Source organism: Protopterus annectens, chromosome 1.part0 (assembly GCF_019279795.1).
Source record: "Protopterus annectens isolate FY-2018-M chromosome 1.part0, PAN1.0, whole genome shotgun sequence".
NCBI classification, from domain to species: Eukaryota; Metazoa; Chordata; order Ceratodontiformes; family Protopteridae; genus Protopterus; species Protopterus annectens.
In genome coordinates this window covers 1,050,322,994-1,050,341,624 of record NC_056725.1, presented here as the reverse complement: position 1 = coordinate 1,050,341,624, position 18,631 = coordinate 1,050,322,994, and positions in this window count along the sequence as shown.

Sequence of the window (18,631 nt, the reverse complement as noted above, 5' to 3'; positions counted from 1 at the left end):
CTTATGTCTAATATCACAAAAGTGTTCACTCCTCCAAAACATCACCGGACGTGAAGTTTGCCCTACATAGAATGCTGAACAGTGGCATGTAGCTAAATAAATTACCCAATCTGACTGACAGTTGGCATAGAAAGAAATATCAAAGACATGACCACTATTACTACTACTAAAGGTTTTTGATTTAATAATTTTGGAGCAATAAGAACAGTGACCACAGGGAAAGCAACCAATCAACCGATCCCCCAATAAAGTAGTTTGTGTTAGGGACATATCGGATGATGTATAGTGTTTGTAGTGGTTGAAATAAGAACCCAGATTCTTGCCTTTTTTGAAAGAAAAAGAACATGTAGTAGGTAAGATGCCAGACAATGTGTGGTCAGCCAGCAACATATTCCAGTGGCGTCAAACACTTTGCATAAGTAAGTTAGTGTTCCTACCATATGTAGTTAAATCTAATGGTAGAATTGTCATGATCGGTTTTGATTTTATATTGAAGGAGATCAGCCCTGGCCAACTTGTCAGCTGTATTGGAAGCCCAATATATATAACCAGCTTGATAGCCCCTGTCTTTAAATCTATAAATAAGATGTTGTTTGAAATGATCATATGAATGTTCATCAGAGCAGATAAGTTTTCCCCGAATAAACTGGGACTTGGGAATATTATTGCAGACATGAGCAGGATGATAGCTGGTTGCGTGGAGGAGGGAATTATATTGGGGAAATTTACGGTATACCCGCGACTGGAGAGTGTGTTATCAAGATTTCTCTCAACCATGACATCCAAAAAGATTATATTATTTGGATCATAATTAACTGTAAATTCAATTCCCTATTTGTTTTAATTTAAATAATCTATAAACTCATGTAAATAATCAACATCGGACCTCCACACCAACCAGCAATCATCCAAATACCTCCTCCAAATATCAATTTCATCAAGGTATAAGTTGTGGGATTGATCGTAAATGATTTGCTCCTCGACAAAAGCCATGAATAAGTCGACATAAATAGGGGCAAAAGATGCCCCCATGGCAGTTCCCTTATTTTGAAGATAACATTCACCCTGATAAAAGAAGGCATTCTTGGTGAGAACATGTTCAGTAAGAACTATGAGGAAGGTGTTGAAACCAGGCTGGTATAGCTCTGATTTGTACAACCAATATTGCAATTCATCGATGCCAGCTCTGTGAGGGATATTAGTATAAAGAGCTTTTACGTCAAGAGTACAGAGCAACTAGCCTGGTTCCAACTGCATGTCTGCAATAACCCTAAGAAATTCAGTGGTGTCTTGTAACCTCGCATGTACCTATTTAAGAAGAGGCTTCAAGTATCTGGTTAAAAATAAAGAAAGTGGTTCTGTTAAATAATTCCTGCCCGAAACAATAGATCTACCAGGGGGATTGGTGGCATGTTTGTGTATTTTAGGCAGAAAATAAATGTACTGGTGTACCAGTTCATCCACCATAAGATGTTGTAAGGTGTTTTGTGTAATAATCCCTTCCTTTGCTAGTGCTAAAAATTCATCAATTTGCCTCTTAAAAAGTGGAGTAGGGTCAGTAACTAAATGTGAATAATATCTGCAATCCATGAGTTGCCTTTTTGCCTCAGTGTCATATTGAGTCCAATCCTGAACCACAACAGCACCACCCTTGTCGGCCATCAGTATGACCAACTGATAATTATTGGCCAAATTCAAAATGACCTCATATCGGCCCTGAATATGTTGCTGGGTTTCACCCTGGTTTCCTTGGCATAAAAATGTAGATCTTTGAGTATAGCATTCTGAAATAAGGAAACAGTATGATGCATAGGAGGCATGAATGTAGAGCTGTGGTACCTGAACTCATTCTGGGTATCCACAGTCTCTCTGCCATGAAAAAACTATTTTAAATTTAAATTTCTACAAAATCTGATTACATCATCTGCAAAACAATCTTCAGCCACAAAGAAACCAGGAATGAATAAAAGACCTTTATTTAGAATTGAAATCTCAGTATCAGTGAGAGAACAGGAGGAAATGTTAAAATCATTAATTGTTTTGTGATTTTCAACAGTGCCTGCATGCTGTCTATAATAATTGTCTACTATTTCCCCCAGGACTAAACGAGCATCTTTAATTGGATCATGCAATTTTGATTTAAGCTATATATGGGGAATGGTTGATGCTAACACAGTTACACTGAAGGCGGCATTGTGGTTTTCTTGCCAAAACCAGTCTGTGTTGTATGGTTATGTAGTTTTTTACTACTAACCTAATAAAGTAAATTGATGCTACAGCTGCTGGTCTCTCTTTTTCATTTTCCTGTTCAAAAGAAACCTTGATTACTGAATGGGAAATCACAAATTCACCCCAGTCTGGTCCACATATCTACCTTTGTCAGACTGCAATACCTTTCTACAGAGGGTAATATAGTTCATTTGATGGCTAGCAAAGCTCTAAACAGGAAGCAGACATTAAATTTATTAAAGTCCAAATTTAGCCTAGGATATTGATATGAGGGATATTTCGTGATGAGCACACTTTAGGTGCAAGAAATTTTGGTCTATCTAGTATATTAAACTAATTTCAGTTTGTATACAACTGCAGCATGTATTTCTTTTATTCAAATACATATTTGTTTCTATATGTACATCGATACATATTATTGTAGCGTGTGAAAATAAAACTGGCAACAAGACTGCAGTCTCAACTGCAGCACAAGATTTAGAGAAAATATGTATTTTACTGTGTTTCTGTAAGAAATAAACAAACAAACAAAAATGCTGTCCGTTTATAATTATAAATTCTGCCAAAATAATTTCAGGTATTAATAGTGGAACATTTTCTGCATTATGTACAAGCTACAACACTGCTAACCTTTGCTTCTAATTACTCTGGTACAGCTGTTCAGGAACAAAAGTTCTATTCTCATGCAAAATGCTCTTGGTTATGAATAATGTAATGACCAGAAACAGTGCATGCACAAGAAATACAGGATGAACCAGTCTAAATATAATAGTTTGTTAAAGGTCCCAGAACATGTCACCGAATTTAATGCCTCATTACATCAGGTACTATGTGAAACTAATTCAAGGAAAAGAAAAAAAATATTATAGGCATAAATTAATCCATTTTAACATGCAGATAGGCATAAAATTCACTTTTCATACTTGTGTAATTCTAAGCTATTACAGCTGCATTAGATAATCTGTACTATTTGTCCCACAAATGCACAAAAATACAAGAAGTACCAGGAGCTGCATCTAACGTGGAGTGTTGTGAATATGTAAACCATAATGTAGTACTCTTATACATACATTCATAGGTTCATAAATGTATACTAAGCTAATGACCACTGGGGCCTTTATAAGCCTAGCCCTACAGCCCAACTGTATCTCACAATTTATTGCACCTTAGAGGTTATTTTAAGGAGTGTATGTTAGTTAGGACATGATTTAATGACTACCTCTGTCCATCACAGACATAACAGTCATACCAGGGGTGAATTTCTGATTTCCCATCCATTGGTCCAGGTTGCACCTGAATGCAGTTAGGGAAGGTTTCTGCTTCACATGGATGGGAAGCTTATTCCAGAGAATGGGAATTCTCTAGGATACATATCTCTCCTTCCAAAATGTCCTATTTAAAACACAAGGCAAAGTTTAAATCCTTAGATATAGTAGTTCTGATGCTGTTCATTTTGCAGATGTGCAAAAGGTCCATCAGACTGGGATCAAAGGATGCCTTGAATACCAGGCATAATCACCACTCAGCAGTCTGTAGGAAACGGAGTATAGGAATAGGGCTTTGAGGTGATCTGCATAAGACATTGTGTTTATGTCCTGTATTGATTTTGTGAGGAACCTCTGTGGACATTGCAGTTTTTGCATGTGCCTGGTCAGACATTATTCTCAATGATGGGCCTGATGAGGGTTGCGAACAGCGGGATGATGACTTTCCTCATCCTATATGTCATGTTCTTATTTATACATCGAGTAACATAGAATGATTTTCTTACCAGTTTACAAACCTGTTGGTTGAAAGCTAGGATACTATCTACACGAGTCCCCAAATTCCTGACTACTGTGTCTACTTTTACAGGTGTTTTATCAATGATGTAGTTTTCCCGGGGTGGCTGACTTCCGAAATGGTACTATTATGCTTTTCTTGGCACTGAGCTTTAAGTTGTGGCTTTGGCACCAGCTATTTGTCTGTGTTAGACCTTCCTGTAAGATGTTAGTATCTTGGGGGGGGGATTCTATTACTGCTACTAGCTTGCAATCATCTGCAAACTTGGTAAGCCAGAGTCCCTTGACAATGACATTGACTTCCGAAAAATAAATGCCAAAGAGGAGTAGACTCAGCACAGAGGCCTGAGAGACACCACTGGTGACTGGCCTCTTTAAGGAAATGGTCTTTCCAATCTAAACTTCCTGAGTCCTGCTGTGAGCTAGCTGGCTATCCAGCAAGTTACATAGGCTTTTATGCCTAATTCTGTATGTTTGTTTACAATGCCTGAGTTGGGTATTGCATCAAATACTTTAACTCGGTTAAGGTAGATAGTATGCACCATTTTGCCCACATCCATTGTCTTGGTGATCTTCACAAAGAAGTCCACCAGGTTCAGTAAGCATGACATTCATTTGACAAAACAAAACTGAGTTGGGTCCAGCTTCTGAAGGTTTCCTATGTCAATGTTAATCATTTCCATGATAATTCTTTCCATGTCTTTGCATATGAGTTTAGTCCAACTAACGGATCTGTAATTTCTGGGATCCATTGATGGTCTGCCCTTTTGCAGAGGGATGACCATTGTAGTCCTCCATTCATGTGACATGAAGCATACACAGAGGCTATGGTTAAATAGTGACTCCAGCGGCCCTGATAGGTCATACTTCAGGCTATTTAGGAGACATCCTGGAATATTATAAGGACCCATTGATGCTGTATTCTTGTTCTTAGAAAGAGCATCTAAGACCTACTCCCTACTGATAGTTAGAGGGGTTATGTTAAGTGGTATTTCCTAGGGAGGGGGGGAGCTGGGATGGGGGTGTAAAGTTGGAGCTGAATTTGTCAGCCAGAAGATTTGTTATAGCTTCATGTTCCAAGAGAATGGCACCATTTACCAATAGTTGGCACATTGTTGTATACTGCCTTTGAGGTTTTTGACATAGCTAAAGAAGGCCTTATGATTATCCTTGGCCTGGGATGCTATCTTTACCTCAAAATTTGCTTTGTTAGACTTAATTAGTTTTCTTAGTTGTCTATTCATTTGAGAATTTTTATCTATTTTGGAGTTACACTTCCTAATTTTAGCTATGACTTTTTTTTTCTTTTGTTATATAGCCTATTGAATTTTGGATTCCACCAGGGTAGTTTGTTTTTTGAGTTAATTTTGGGCTTGCTTCTAGTAGGCACAGCACCCTCTATGCAATCAGTGATACCATGGAAATGATCAATAGTGATATAGTAAACCTCCAGACACTGGACCCAGCCCAGTTTAGTTTCGTCAAGGGCAGATCATGCCTACTCATCCTGCTGGACTCCTTTGAGAAGGTCATCAAAACAATGGATGAGGGCAAAATGATTCACACTGTCTACGTTGACCTGGCCAAGGCATTTGACACAATACCCCACATGGCCATTGTTGACAAACTCAAAAGGTAATTTACAAACTCAAATGTCAACTGGTAGATAGCCAACTGGCTCACAGACAGGAAACAGGAAGTTAAAATTGGGGAGTGCACCTCTACAAAGAGGCCAGTCACAAGGGGAGACCCTCAGGGATCAGTCCTCGGTCCACTACTTTTTGGCATTTACTTCTCTGAAGTCAAGGCCAATGTCAGTGGTCTCTGGGTGGCTAAATGTGCAGATGATTGCAAATTAGGAGCTCTCATTGAATCTCACACTGACACAAATGTTCTCCAGGAGGAGCTGACACAGACAAACAACTGGTGTCAGAGCCATGGACTAAAACTAAATGCCAAGAAATGGGTAATATCCTTCGGGAAGTCATCCACCCCTGGTAACTATCATATTGACAAGACATGCCTTAGAGTTGACCCAGTAGTCAGGGATTTAGGGACACACATAATCTAGCCTTTGACCATCACGTATCTATAGCAGTGAGGAAATCATTCTATGTTGCGTAACTTATAAACAAAGGTATGGCATGTAAGTCCAAGGAAGTCATTGTTTCACTGTATTTGGCATTCATCAGACCTATCATTGAGTATAATGCCCCCTTTGGTATGTACCTAACCAGGCATAATCCAATAACTGGAACATCCACAGAGGTTCCTCTTAAGTAAAATGCCCTTTGCAGACCACCTCAAGGCTGTATCCCTGTACTCTGTCTCCTACAGGCATTTGAGGGGAGATCTATGCTTGACATACAGGGCATTTTCAGACTCCACTCTGATGGCCCTCCTACATATCTGCAAAACAAACAGCATCAGAATTACCTATTCTAAGAACTTGAACCTTGCCTGTGATATAAATAGGACCTACTAGAGAGACAGGTATGTATCACAGAGATTGCCCTGTCTCTGGAACAGGCTTGCCATCCAATTAAAGCAGAGATCCTCCCTAACTCAATTCAAGTGCAACTTGGACAATTGGATAGGGAAAAGGAAATTCATTCCTGGTTTGGCACCAATGTCTCTAATGGACACAACCAGTCTGTAATTGGTTCATCTCCCAGGCCCTAGCTTGTAAATGTTTCACCTATCAAGCCCCTGCTTATACTTATCAAGGGCATCAGAACTTGTCTGAGATTTGGTATGCATGGCTAGGCTTAAAAAGGCCCTTGTGGTCGCTGGCCTAGTAAACATCTATGAACCTATATAGTTGTACATAGGCTGCTGTGCTGTCTGGGTTTGGGTGGAGCTTGAAATTTTGAAAGATTATCAGATAATAAAAGATAGTTTACCTTGGAGTACTTTTTAACTATTACATGTCTTTCTTATTTTGAAGAAAACTGATTTGTGGTCTGAAATAACTAGAGAGGACATGACAGTGTGTGTGAGTGTGTGTGTGTGTGGGGGGGGGGGGGGTGAGTGCAACATTCTCCCATATCTGAGAGTACCAGGTCAAATATATTTGTACCTCTAGTAGTCTTATGCACTAACTGGTCCAGGGTGTTTGTATTTACAAAGTCTAGGAATCTCTGAGCCTAGAAATTTGGGGTCATGTAGGATTCCCAGTTCATAGAGAGATAATTAAAGTCCTACATAAGTATGGTCTTTGGTTGAATGGTGAATGTGTCCAATAAGTCTTTGTATGAGCTACGGATTTCATGGGACATATAGGGTGACCTATAGCTTACTAGGATATGGTATGAGACTTTGTCTATGGCAATCTGTACATGGAGGAACTCCAGTGCATCATTCTGTTTAATCAACCTAGAGTTATGCTTCTTTTTGCTATAGATTGAGACACCACCACCTTTAGTGCCTGTCTGTGAAATTGTTGGTCTAAATGCTTGGAGGGCACAGAAGCCTTGCACTGCCGGGGTAGTCTCTTCAGCTTCAAACCATGTCTCGGTAACTGCCCACATGTCTGCATTCCCCAAGGTGAGGAGAGCGTGGAGGGAGTGGAGTTTCTTGTTTAGACTGTTGGCATTGAGCAGTAACACTTTTAGACTTACTTGGGTAAATTTTGCTATACTGGAAGTTTTGTCAATTTTGGATTGCCTGAAAAAGGCACAGTGAGGGAAGACAATGTTTTAGCCAATAGAGGGGACATGTGCAGACCATCCTTGGCAGAGCAACATGGTTTGTTAACCATGTCCTCCTACTCTGACAAAAAATGTTTCCCCTAGAATAACACTGAAAATTAAACCAATTATTAAAGTCAGTCATCTTCTGTTTATATTGTGGCATCATAGGTTCATAGGTAGTTGCTAGGTTATCGGCCCAAGGGCCTACGTAAGCCTAACCAATGAGGTTTCCTGGCTTATGCCACCCAAGAAAGTTATTTTCCTGTGCCACTGTCAAGCAGAGACACAAAAGTGATCCCCGGGGTGTATTTCCTGTTTCCCATCCACTCATCAAGATTTTTCTTGAAGAGTGCTAATGAAGAACTTTGCTTGACATAGATGGGTAGCCTGTTCCAGAGTATGGGAAGTCTCTGGGACAGGAATCTATCCCTGCAGTATGTCCTGTTTATTGTGGTGACAAGGTTTAGGTCCCTAGAGCATGTAGTTCAGAGGGATTGGGATTTCTTTAGGTGTAGCATGTCCAACAGCTCTGGGTTTGACATAGCTTTATATGTTAGGCAGAGATCACCTCGGAGTAGGTGATATGCTATGGAGTAAACCTGGAGTTTTTTTAGGTGGTCAGTGTAGGGCATTTGTTTGAGGCCAGTAATCTTCTTTGTGAGGTACTTCTGTGGCCTTTCCAGCTGCTGCAGATGTCTTGTGAGGTACATTCCAAAAGGGGCGTTGTACTCTATAATAGGTCTAATGAGTGTCGAGTAGAGGGGAACAATGACCTCTTTTTTCCTGGATGAGAACCCTTTTATGATGAGGTGTGCCACGTAGAAGGACTTCCTGACTACTGTGGCGATGTGATTATCAAAGGAGAGACTACTGTCCACCTGGGTCACAAGGTCTCTTATCACACATTCGGTGTTAAGTAGATTGCTGTCTATGTAGTAGTTCATGGGTACAGAGTTTTTACCAAAGGGGATGACACTGCACTTTTTGGCATTGAGCTTGAGGCCATGGCTCTGACACCAGGCATCTGTCTCAGTGAGGCCCTTCTGTAGGATGTCCACATCATTTGGGGACTTGACTATGGCTCCTAGTTTGCAGTCATCTGTGAACTTCATTAGCCAGAGGCCTTCTGTGTTAGCCTGTACTTCAGAGAAGTAGATACCAAACAGGAGAGGTCCCAGGACGGAACCCTGTGGTACTCCACTTGTCACTGCTTTGAGGTCAGATTTGGAGCCTGCAGCTTTTACAGTATGGGTTCTGTCAGTGAGCCAGCTGGCAACTCATCTTGTGACGTATGGATTTATACCTAGTTTAGTGAGTTTAGCTATAATTCCAGAATGGGGGATGGTGTTGAAAGCCTTGGCAAGGTCAAGATAGGCTGTGTGAACCACCTTACCCTCATCTATGGCTTTGTTGACTGCCTCAAAGAAGTCGATCAAGTTCAGGAGGAATGATCTGCTTTTCACAAACCAGGACTGGATGTGATCCAGAGTTTGGAGGTTACCAATGTCTTTGTTTATGAGTTCCATGATGATATGTTCCATGGCCTTGCAGACCAGGCTCATCAGGCTAATAGGTCGATAATTCCCAGGATCAGTGGTGGCTCCCCCTATGTGGAGTGGGATAACTGTTGCTGTGTACCATTCAGTGGGCACAAAGCCTGATGCGAGGCTATTATTGAACATCGTGCTTAAGTGGGGAGCCAGTTCATTCTGAAGTTCATGTAAAACGCAGCCTGGGATGTTGTCCAGTCCCATGGATGCTGTGTTTTTGGCTTTAGAGAGTGCAACTTTTACCTGCATAGTTGTGATTACAGGGACTCTGCATTCTTCCTGTATAGATATGGGCCCTATTGGGGGTGAGAGGGGTAAAGTTAGCACTGAACGTATCTGCCAGGATGTTGGCAATATCAGTTAGTTCTGTAATTTTCATGCCTTTGTGCTGTAACTCAGAGCAGATCTGGGTGTTACCATCGAGATTCTTGACATAGCTATAGAATGCTTTGTGGTTGTCCTTAGAATTAGTGGTGATTTTGTTTTCATAGCTAGCTTTGGAGGATCTTATAAGGGAACTCAGATTCTTACTGAGGCTGACCAAGGAGCTCCTCCACTCATGGGATTTTACTCTCTTTTGCAACAGTTTTTCCTTCTATTGTACAGTTTGTTTATGGCAGTGGACCACCAGATTTGTTTCCTTTTTTTGGAGGATAGCGTCTTGGTTCTGTTTGGGATAGCACGATCAATGCACTCGTGTAAGTGCTTATAGAGTGCATTTGTGTAGGATTCAGCAGTTGTAACTGTATTGTCCATCTGCATGGGTGTCATGAAGTTCACCACTTCTGTCTTAAGAAGCATGAAGTTGGCTTTGGATAATTTTTTTACCATGGTTTCCTTAATGGGGGGTAGGGTGGGATGTGGATATCAAGGGTGATTAGCTTATGATTGGATCAGGCCAACGAGGAGTTGACTTCAGGTGTGGAACACCGGTCACTCATGTTGGTAATGACTAGTCTAGGATATTGTTGCCCCTGGTGGGGGTGTGGATAAGTTGATCCAGGGCAGTGGAATTTATGAAGTCCAGAAAGCGTTGAGCTAAGGAGTTGGTACACGAGTAGTTTTCCCAGTTAATGGTGCGGTCGTTGAAGTCGCCCATTATTAGGGTGTTTGGTTGAACCCTAATATTTTCTAGTACATCAAGAAAAGAGGAGTGGGACTCCTGGGGCATGGTGGGTGATCTGTAGCAAGCTACAATTTGGATTTCAGTTTTGCCCAGAGTTAGTTGCACTTGGATATCATCGGATGCATTATGCTGAGCAACTAGCCTGGATGTGTGGATATCCTTAATGAATATGGACACACCTCCGCCTTTGGTGTTTTGGTCCAGGTTACATGGCCGAAAAGTGTGGTATGAGTTATAGCCTGGTAATGCAGGGGTGCTCTCTGGAGCCTTGAACCAGGTCTCAGTCACTGCACAGATATCGATGTTCTCGATTTTAAGGAGTGCATTTTGAGATTTAGACTTCTAGCATTGAGTAGCATTACCCTCAGTTTTTGCTTGCCTATTACTGTTACGGTGGTAAATTTGTTATTTGAACCTTGCCTAAAAAAGGCACTATAGGGTCAATAAGAGCCTTAGCCAGTATCCGGAATCCCAGGGGCGACAGGTGCAGGCCATCTGTGGCAAAGCATCATGGTCTGTCGACCATGTCATCCCAAGCAGACAGATACTGGATCCCCTTAGAATGACACCGGAAGCTTAGCCAATTGTTGAAGTCAATAATTTTGTCCTTGTACTGCGGTATTATTTGGGGCAATGGCAGAATGCTACTCAGGGCTATTGTCATACCTGCCTGGGCTACAAGATCGGAGAGCTCTTCCATGTCTCTTTTCATGTAGTCCAGGGAGGTACATCTCAGGTCATGCACACCAACATGGTCAATGACAGAGTTGTGGAGTGACCTGAGTGCGTGGGTTATGTGGCGGATCCTGGCACCCGACAGGCAGCTGACAGTAACCTTCTCCTTGTTTAGCCTGGTGAGTGGGACATCAGTGTGCCTGACTATAGAGTCACCTATGATTAGTGTGTTGGGTAGTTGTTTTGCCTTATTGGCTTTGGTTGAGTGGCACACTGAGTCTGTGGGCTATGTGTCATTTGGGTTGTGTTGGGGATGGAGGTTGCTTGCGTGTCTGCTTTGGAGGTCTCTGTTGCTTAGACAGATTATTATTGAGAGCCTCCGTGAATGTTTTTGTGTTACTATGTGTGGATTTTGGTGGTGTAGATTTAGTGAGACTATATGATGAGTGTGGTGTGGTGCAAATGTTTACCTTCTCTTCATGACTGTCAAGTTCAGTCTTGGTTGGAGAGAGCTTTACCTCCAGTTTGCCTAGATAAGTGCATCTCTCACAGGTTGTAGTGTTGGGTAGTAGGAGGACAGGGTTGTCTGTGTACATGAGGCAATTTCTACATTGCCTCAAGATGCCCAGATTCATCAGATAGACAGGAGAGAACACTGGGAGCTGACCCTTGGACATACCTGAATAAAAAACTATTTTCCTCTAGATAAGTGTGGAAAGTGAGTACAAGAGCTGTTTTTCTCTAAGCAAGTGAGAAAAGTAAGTACAAAAACTGTTTTCCTCTAGGTAATGAGGACGATTGAGAAACATCCTTTGTGAAGGTAGAATGGTGCTCAGTGCTGGCACATACCAGTCTGTGACACTCAGTCCAAAAGCTCCATAATGTCTCTCTTCATATAGTCTAGGGAGGTATGCCTCAGGTCATTAACACCTACCAAGACTATGACTTAATCATACTGGTACCTGTGGTGCAATGACTTGAGTGCATGCATAACTTAGTGGATCCTGGCCCTGATAAGCAAATGACTGTCTTTTTCTCCTTGTTCAGCCTGGTGAGTGGGGCATCAGGTGCCATACAATGGAGTCCCCTGTGACCAGTGTCCTGGTTAGTGTATTGGATTGTCTTATGGGCTTGGTAGTTGAGGCTCAGCTGGTTGTGGCTGTATGTGCAGTGTTAGGTGTTGTTTCTGTTGAGTGATTTTTGGGTTTGCCGAGGATTATTTTAGGAGGTGGAATGTCTGGGAGGTCTTGATCTTTGTGGTTTGGAAGACTGCGTTTAAGTGCCTCAGCAAAAGTAGTTTTATGTGTGGGGTGCATAGTTTGTGTGATGGGTGTAATGTGTGTGTCTCTGACAAGCAGATTGTTACTATGAGTGTTTGTATGCGACAGTTTTGCCTCCAGTGACACTGAGTATGTACCGGTTATCCTGAACAAACTATCTATAATCAAGGACACTGGTATTTCAGTTTTTTATTGTAATACTTGAAAATTACTGACTCATGATTGACTGGATTTTGATTTCTTACAGGTTAATCACTGAAATTAGATCTCTTTTCCCTCTTGACATCAGCATCCTAAAATGAATATTATTTTATTGCATTTTTTTGGCTATCAGATCTGCAGTAGGAGCTACCTGCACCGATTAATTGTAAAAAAGTCATGCTTCTTTCAAACCTTTCCATCAGGTGAAGGCATTGTTCTGTTATGAGAAAAAACAGTGCTAACTTAATATAAGAAAATAACATAGGAGAATGTTTGCCACTGCATGTGTTTATCATTGTAATATTTTATTATTTTAGTAAATATTTTCCAGACAATACAAATATAACAGTAGTTCACACAATTAATAACAGAACAAGATGCTCAAAGGAGCACATTTAATACATTATCTATAAAATTTAACAAAGAATAATAAAGAAAATACATATACACAGCTCAATGGAAACTTGTTTAAAAATGCAAAATAGTCAATCATACTGTGCCAGGTAATTAATATTTCTTTAAACTTTGGGCAGGATTCATGAAGCCTCCATGTAAGAGTTATAACTCATACACAGAGGCTGCAGTTAAACGGAGTGATGTCAGCATGCTCTGCATATTAATGAGAGCATGCTGAATCACACTGAAGGCCAACACGGTCCATGTAAGACAGTAGGGGGCGTGTCCGTAGGCCGAGCCCTGTAAGCGGACACGCCCCCAGAAGAGGAAAAGTACCCAAAGGAAACACCCACGACAGAGTCCACGGAAATGTGAATAAACAGAACACAACACATGCCCCCACAGACTATGAACAGAAAATAAATATAAATGAACAAGTTATAAGTTTTTTTTTAAATTGTAAAGATGTTTAACCGTGAGTGCGCTCGGTTGCGCGGGCGTGCCCGTAGTGCAGCTACAGTTAGCAGTCAGTGGGAAAGCATATAAAAACTAAATATGCAAAATAAACCAGGAAGCAATAGCGTAGCGGTAGAGATGCTGGCTGCAGAGCAGGCATTCATGGTTTGAGCCCCCACAGCACCAATTTTTTTTTTTGCCAAATAAGCAGGAAACAAGTCCCTGACAAATATGTAGACATAAAACCACAACTTATGTAAAATGTAATGAAATAGCCCATTTATATTGAAGAAATGTGAGGTAACAAAAGAATAAAACATGCCAGATGTGCCCATAGATGAGCTACAGTTTAACAGGGTGAGTGCATCTGCCCGTAGATGAGCAGTGGTTTAACTGGTGCAAAATGAGTGCCCGTAGCTGAGCAGTGGTTTAACATGCTATATCTATGTGCCCCTAACTGAGCTGAGCATAATATGCGTGCCGATAGCCAAATGAGGCTTAAAGCAGTGTACCCCATTTGCGCGGAGCTGCACACCGCGCAAACAAGCTAACCGACGGGCAACGTTGAGCAAGCCGTATCAAAACTGCCTTTACACAGACACACCCCTCAGCATGTCTAGACAGTCATGAAAAATAAAAAGCAGTAGCCAGGTTCGAACCCAGGATACTATACACCATAGTGAAGGTACAGAACCACTAAGCCATGACAGCAGTACCTAAAAATGCAATAATAGCTAATATATAGGAATGAATACAAACTACAGCATGACAATGCAGGTTTACTGAAGTTGATACAATTCCAAAATGGCCAATCACAGATATGTGCGGGAAAAACGGACTATATAAGCCCCATAGGCGGAATACACAGCATAATTGATTGTAGAACAGACCTGCAGGCAGAATGTCAGGAGTAGGAGAGGGTAGTCACTTTCGAGCACAGAGGTGGGGTGTTGAGGAGTCCAGGTACATGGCCTGGCTCCTAGTCCACAATCATGAGGCCCAACTCATGCAGGGCCAGGTCCTCTGGGGAGCATACAGGGCTGAGGCGTGGGACGGTTGGCTCATGATCTCACCAGTGCCACAGGGATTCCAAGGACTGGTGAGCAGGTCCGTCACCACCATGCGGACCTGAAGAGATGCAAGCAGGACCAACTGAACCTTTGGATCCAGGAGGCCCGGCAAACACCCAACGCCCCACTACTGAGTAAGTAACATTTAATTATGTATGTAAAAAATTAAACTAGCTGATATTATGGAGATGTGTATTCCAATATTACTTAATTTATATTACAGCTGCAGGTGTCCGTTCTGCGAACCGCAGAGCCTATGGCGATAGGCTGGTGCGGTTGCACCACCAGGCAGGTCAGTAATCCACTACCAGTAACTGTAAAGAACTATAAAAGTAAAAGAGTGCAGTGTAGTCAGTAAGGAATAAAATCTGCAAGTAACAGTGTGAAAGTGTATGCAAGTATTGCTTGATTACAAAAGTTTTCAGCCTGTAAGTGTAACCTAAACATGAAACTGTTCGACATATATTCTGAAATAAAAATGCCCTGCCTGTAAGAAAATAGTACACAACCTGCAGCAGGCTGAAAAGTATAGCTGCAGAAGATGATGAAATCACATGTGTGAAATATATCCCTGTTGAAATACTGAAACATGACAGAAGTGAGACTGCTGGAAAGGATTGTAATAACTACTGTTAAAACATGTCAATAAAGCCTAGAAGTACCATCCTGAATAGTAAAATGAAAGCAAGTGAGAGAGTGTGAGAAAGTGTCATGAATCCAGCAATACAGTAGTAATAACCTCTGAATAAAGTATACTGCAGTCAAGACAGAATGAAATGCATGTGAGATTCAAAACCAAACAGCGAAATATGTTCAAAGTGTTGCTGCATGTGGAATGTGTATCCCAAAATCTGGATATGTTGCTCTCAGTCTGAAATACGCAGATAGGATGATTGTCTGATATACCAAACATCCACACTTGTCTACAGCTATATAAAGCAAAAGTAGCAAGATGATGTAGCTGAACAAAGCTAGATATGAATGTGTATGAAGAACACTAAAATGTATATTGATGTTGCAGTAACAGTCCTATCAGCAAGGTGAAATAGTTATCATATAGGAAACTGTAGTTAGAACAGTAGTGTGTATATAACTGTAGCTATTAGAAATGTACAGCATATGTATTGTTATTCGAAGGTGTTAATATTACTTTCTTTACCCCACCCTATAATCACATATAACCCATTCCACGTGAAAATGGTATGTGCAATCACAATTAACACCCCTGGACGTTTGTCCTGTTGGGTCATATATATTTGCATGTCCGTTGATGCATCTGCCCTGTTCATACATCCACACCTGATGGCCCGTTGCCATCAATTAACCCTGCATGTTGTTGGACTGTGTATTTCTGTTCAAATTATGCATGTGTTATGCACGCTGTTCAATGGTGTGAATATCTGGGTGTTTGGTTAATGGGAATACTAATGCATGCTGTTACAACTAATTGTGAATGGTATTATATGTCACTAACCCAAACTGTCATGACATAATGCAAAACATAGGACGACAGGGAAAGCGGGTTCCAGCGGACCCACCTCTCCCACCTCAGCTGGTGAGTGCACCTGGCACTAGTGCCGAGTCCGGACCCTCCTCCGGTGGCCCTGTGCCACCTGCGGGTGGAAGCGCTGCAGGGGATGGGGCTCGCCCCCCCTCTGCAAGTGTGGCCGGAGGAGATCCACCACTCACCCTCCGTAGCATCCGGACTGTGGTGCGTAGGGAGATTCGGGACTCTGTCCTTGAGCCCCTACGCCAGCTCGAGGCACGGGTGGCACAACTAACGGGCATGCCTGTTGCCCCGCCTACACATCCCCCAGCACAGCCCCGTCCTGGGCAGTGAAGGAACAGTGGCAACTGCCTATGGGTGGGAATATCAGTTCCACTGTTGCCATCTGTGGGCTCATGGGCTCTGGATATCCAAACCTCCGTCCCCGTCAATTGTGTAACCCCCCCACACATGTCATACACCGCCCCTGTATGCGTCTTGTTTGTCTTGTCTGTTTACCTACCCAATCTACCTCCCCAGCTGAACTGACTTCCTTCACCTGACATACCACTCTTACCTGAAAAAAAAAAGGGCACTCTGTACCCACAAAAATTACGCCCCATACATAGCTGCCCATTCCGCACACATGTCCGCTGGACATGGAACCTATCAATTACAATTGGCTGTACAACAAGTATTATTGTTGTCCTGACACCTCTTTCAGGGGTGGAAGGTTTCAAATGTCACACCAAATTACATACATATGCACAGCTGTTGCTGATGAAGAAATGGGCAGCTATGGGCCTTACCTACATCCCTCCTGCACATCCCAAGCTTGTTTCCCTACTGTCTTACCCTCTTTGTGACCCCTTTTTCACCACTTTCCTGTCTCCCCATTTTCTTTTCTTTCAAAGAAAATAGCGCGGGTGTGCGCCAGAGTAAGCACTGTTAAGCGGTTGTAACCGGGTGTGCACGGAGCTAACCGCCAGTGCGCATGCGTGAGCTCTGCGCAAACCAGCGCTAGCCCAGTTACAACTGCTTAAAAGTGCCTTAGTCACTGTGATTGACAAGTCCTGTACTCAGTTCAAAAGAAAAATAAACTCCCACTGTCAGTCCCGAACCCAGGATACACTAGTCTGTACAACCTACCACTAAGCCATGACTCTTATACAAAAACATTGTGCTAAAATAAATATAACATGTAAAAGTAGGGATGAATGTAAAGGGAATATAGGATGTGTAGTACACAAAGCATGTCATTTAAAATAAATGTCAAAACTACTGGATTTCCATACTAGTAGTGTGTGAAAAGAAACAGCCATGGTAGTTGGCAGCCTGTAGATAATAAGGTCAGTTAAAGTACATAGATATATGTATGCATATGTACATATATATATATATATATATATATAAATATATCTATATATAGTTGTAGGAGTCAATGTGCATACACACTTGCTACAGGGAACATGAGAGAGGAATGGAGAATTGTGAATATACAACACAGCCTGAAGCATGAGAGAGATACTAACCTTTACAGTCACAGAACACTGTCCACAGCATACCAGCATGGTCCCCGCCCTCACAATCTGAAAGGGCAACGCCTATCCCACATACCCTTTTATAGCACTGACCTGAAATCACAGTGAGAACTGCAATCAGTACACAACTGGCTGTATGCAATCAGCAAATGCTGGCTTACAATTGGTGCAGAGGCCATCACATGGACCTATGCAGATACCTACAAAAGCATCCAGTGCTAACACTCCCCACATGCAATACATTCATTGCATTGTCTGTAAGCAGACAGAGGGAGAGCGAGAAGTGAGAGAGAGAGAGAGAGAGAGCAAAAAAAAAAAAAAAAAAAAACAGACACTGTGACTCTGTAACCTGAAGCTGTCAGCACTGACAGTAGCAGCAGCAAGCAGAAGCTGTGGTAATGCAACCAGCTGCGACAAACAGAGGTAATGCAAAGTAGCAGGTTAATAGTGTGCATACTGTGAACCCTCCAAATGTGTCTAGGTCTGTATCCATAGGTATGTCCATGTGATATGTTGTGTGTACGTAGTTCCACCAAAAGGGGATGACCATACATCACATGTCAAGCAGTCATAGGCCAGGATCCTGGCAGCATGTGTCTGTGCGTTGGCCCAGCAATGGCTGTAGTGACTGCTTTGAAATGTCAGCCAGGCCCAAAAGTCAGGATCAGCCCATCCCAAAGGCACACTGGCTGGGAACAAGTGTCTGCAGGTACCTGATGTCACTGCATATGCATCCCATACTGCATAATTCCATAGCGTAGCAGACCAGGCCCATTATGCATATGATGTGGTCATTCCCAGGGTCAGTCGAGGTGCCCCCTTAGTGTTGTGGGACCACTGTTGCTGTATGCCACTGTCCAGGTACATATCCTGTAGCACAGCCAAGATAAACTATCAGTGTTACATGCGGTGGTATGTCCTCTCAGAGTGCCGGTAGCACACATCCAGGGGGACCACGAGGTCACAGTGATGCCGTGTGTTCTCCTCTGCTGAGGGCGGCCCTCACCTGGACATGTGCGATGATAGGGAGGTTACATCCAGCTGGGATAAATATTTCAAACGTGGGGAGAAGGAGGGGGATATGTGCACGAACATGTCTGCAGGATTGTTGCCAATATGCGTGTGTTTGGTGAATGTTAAGTAGGTGT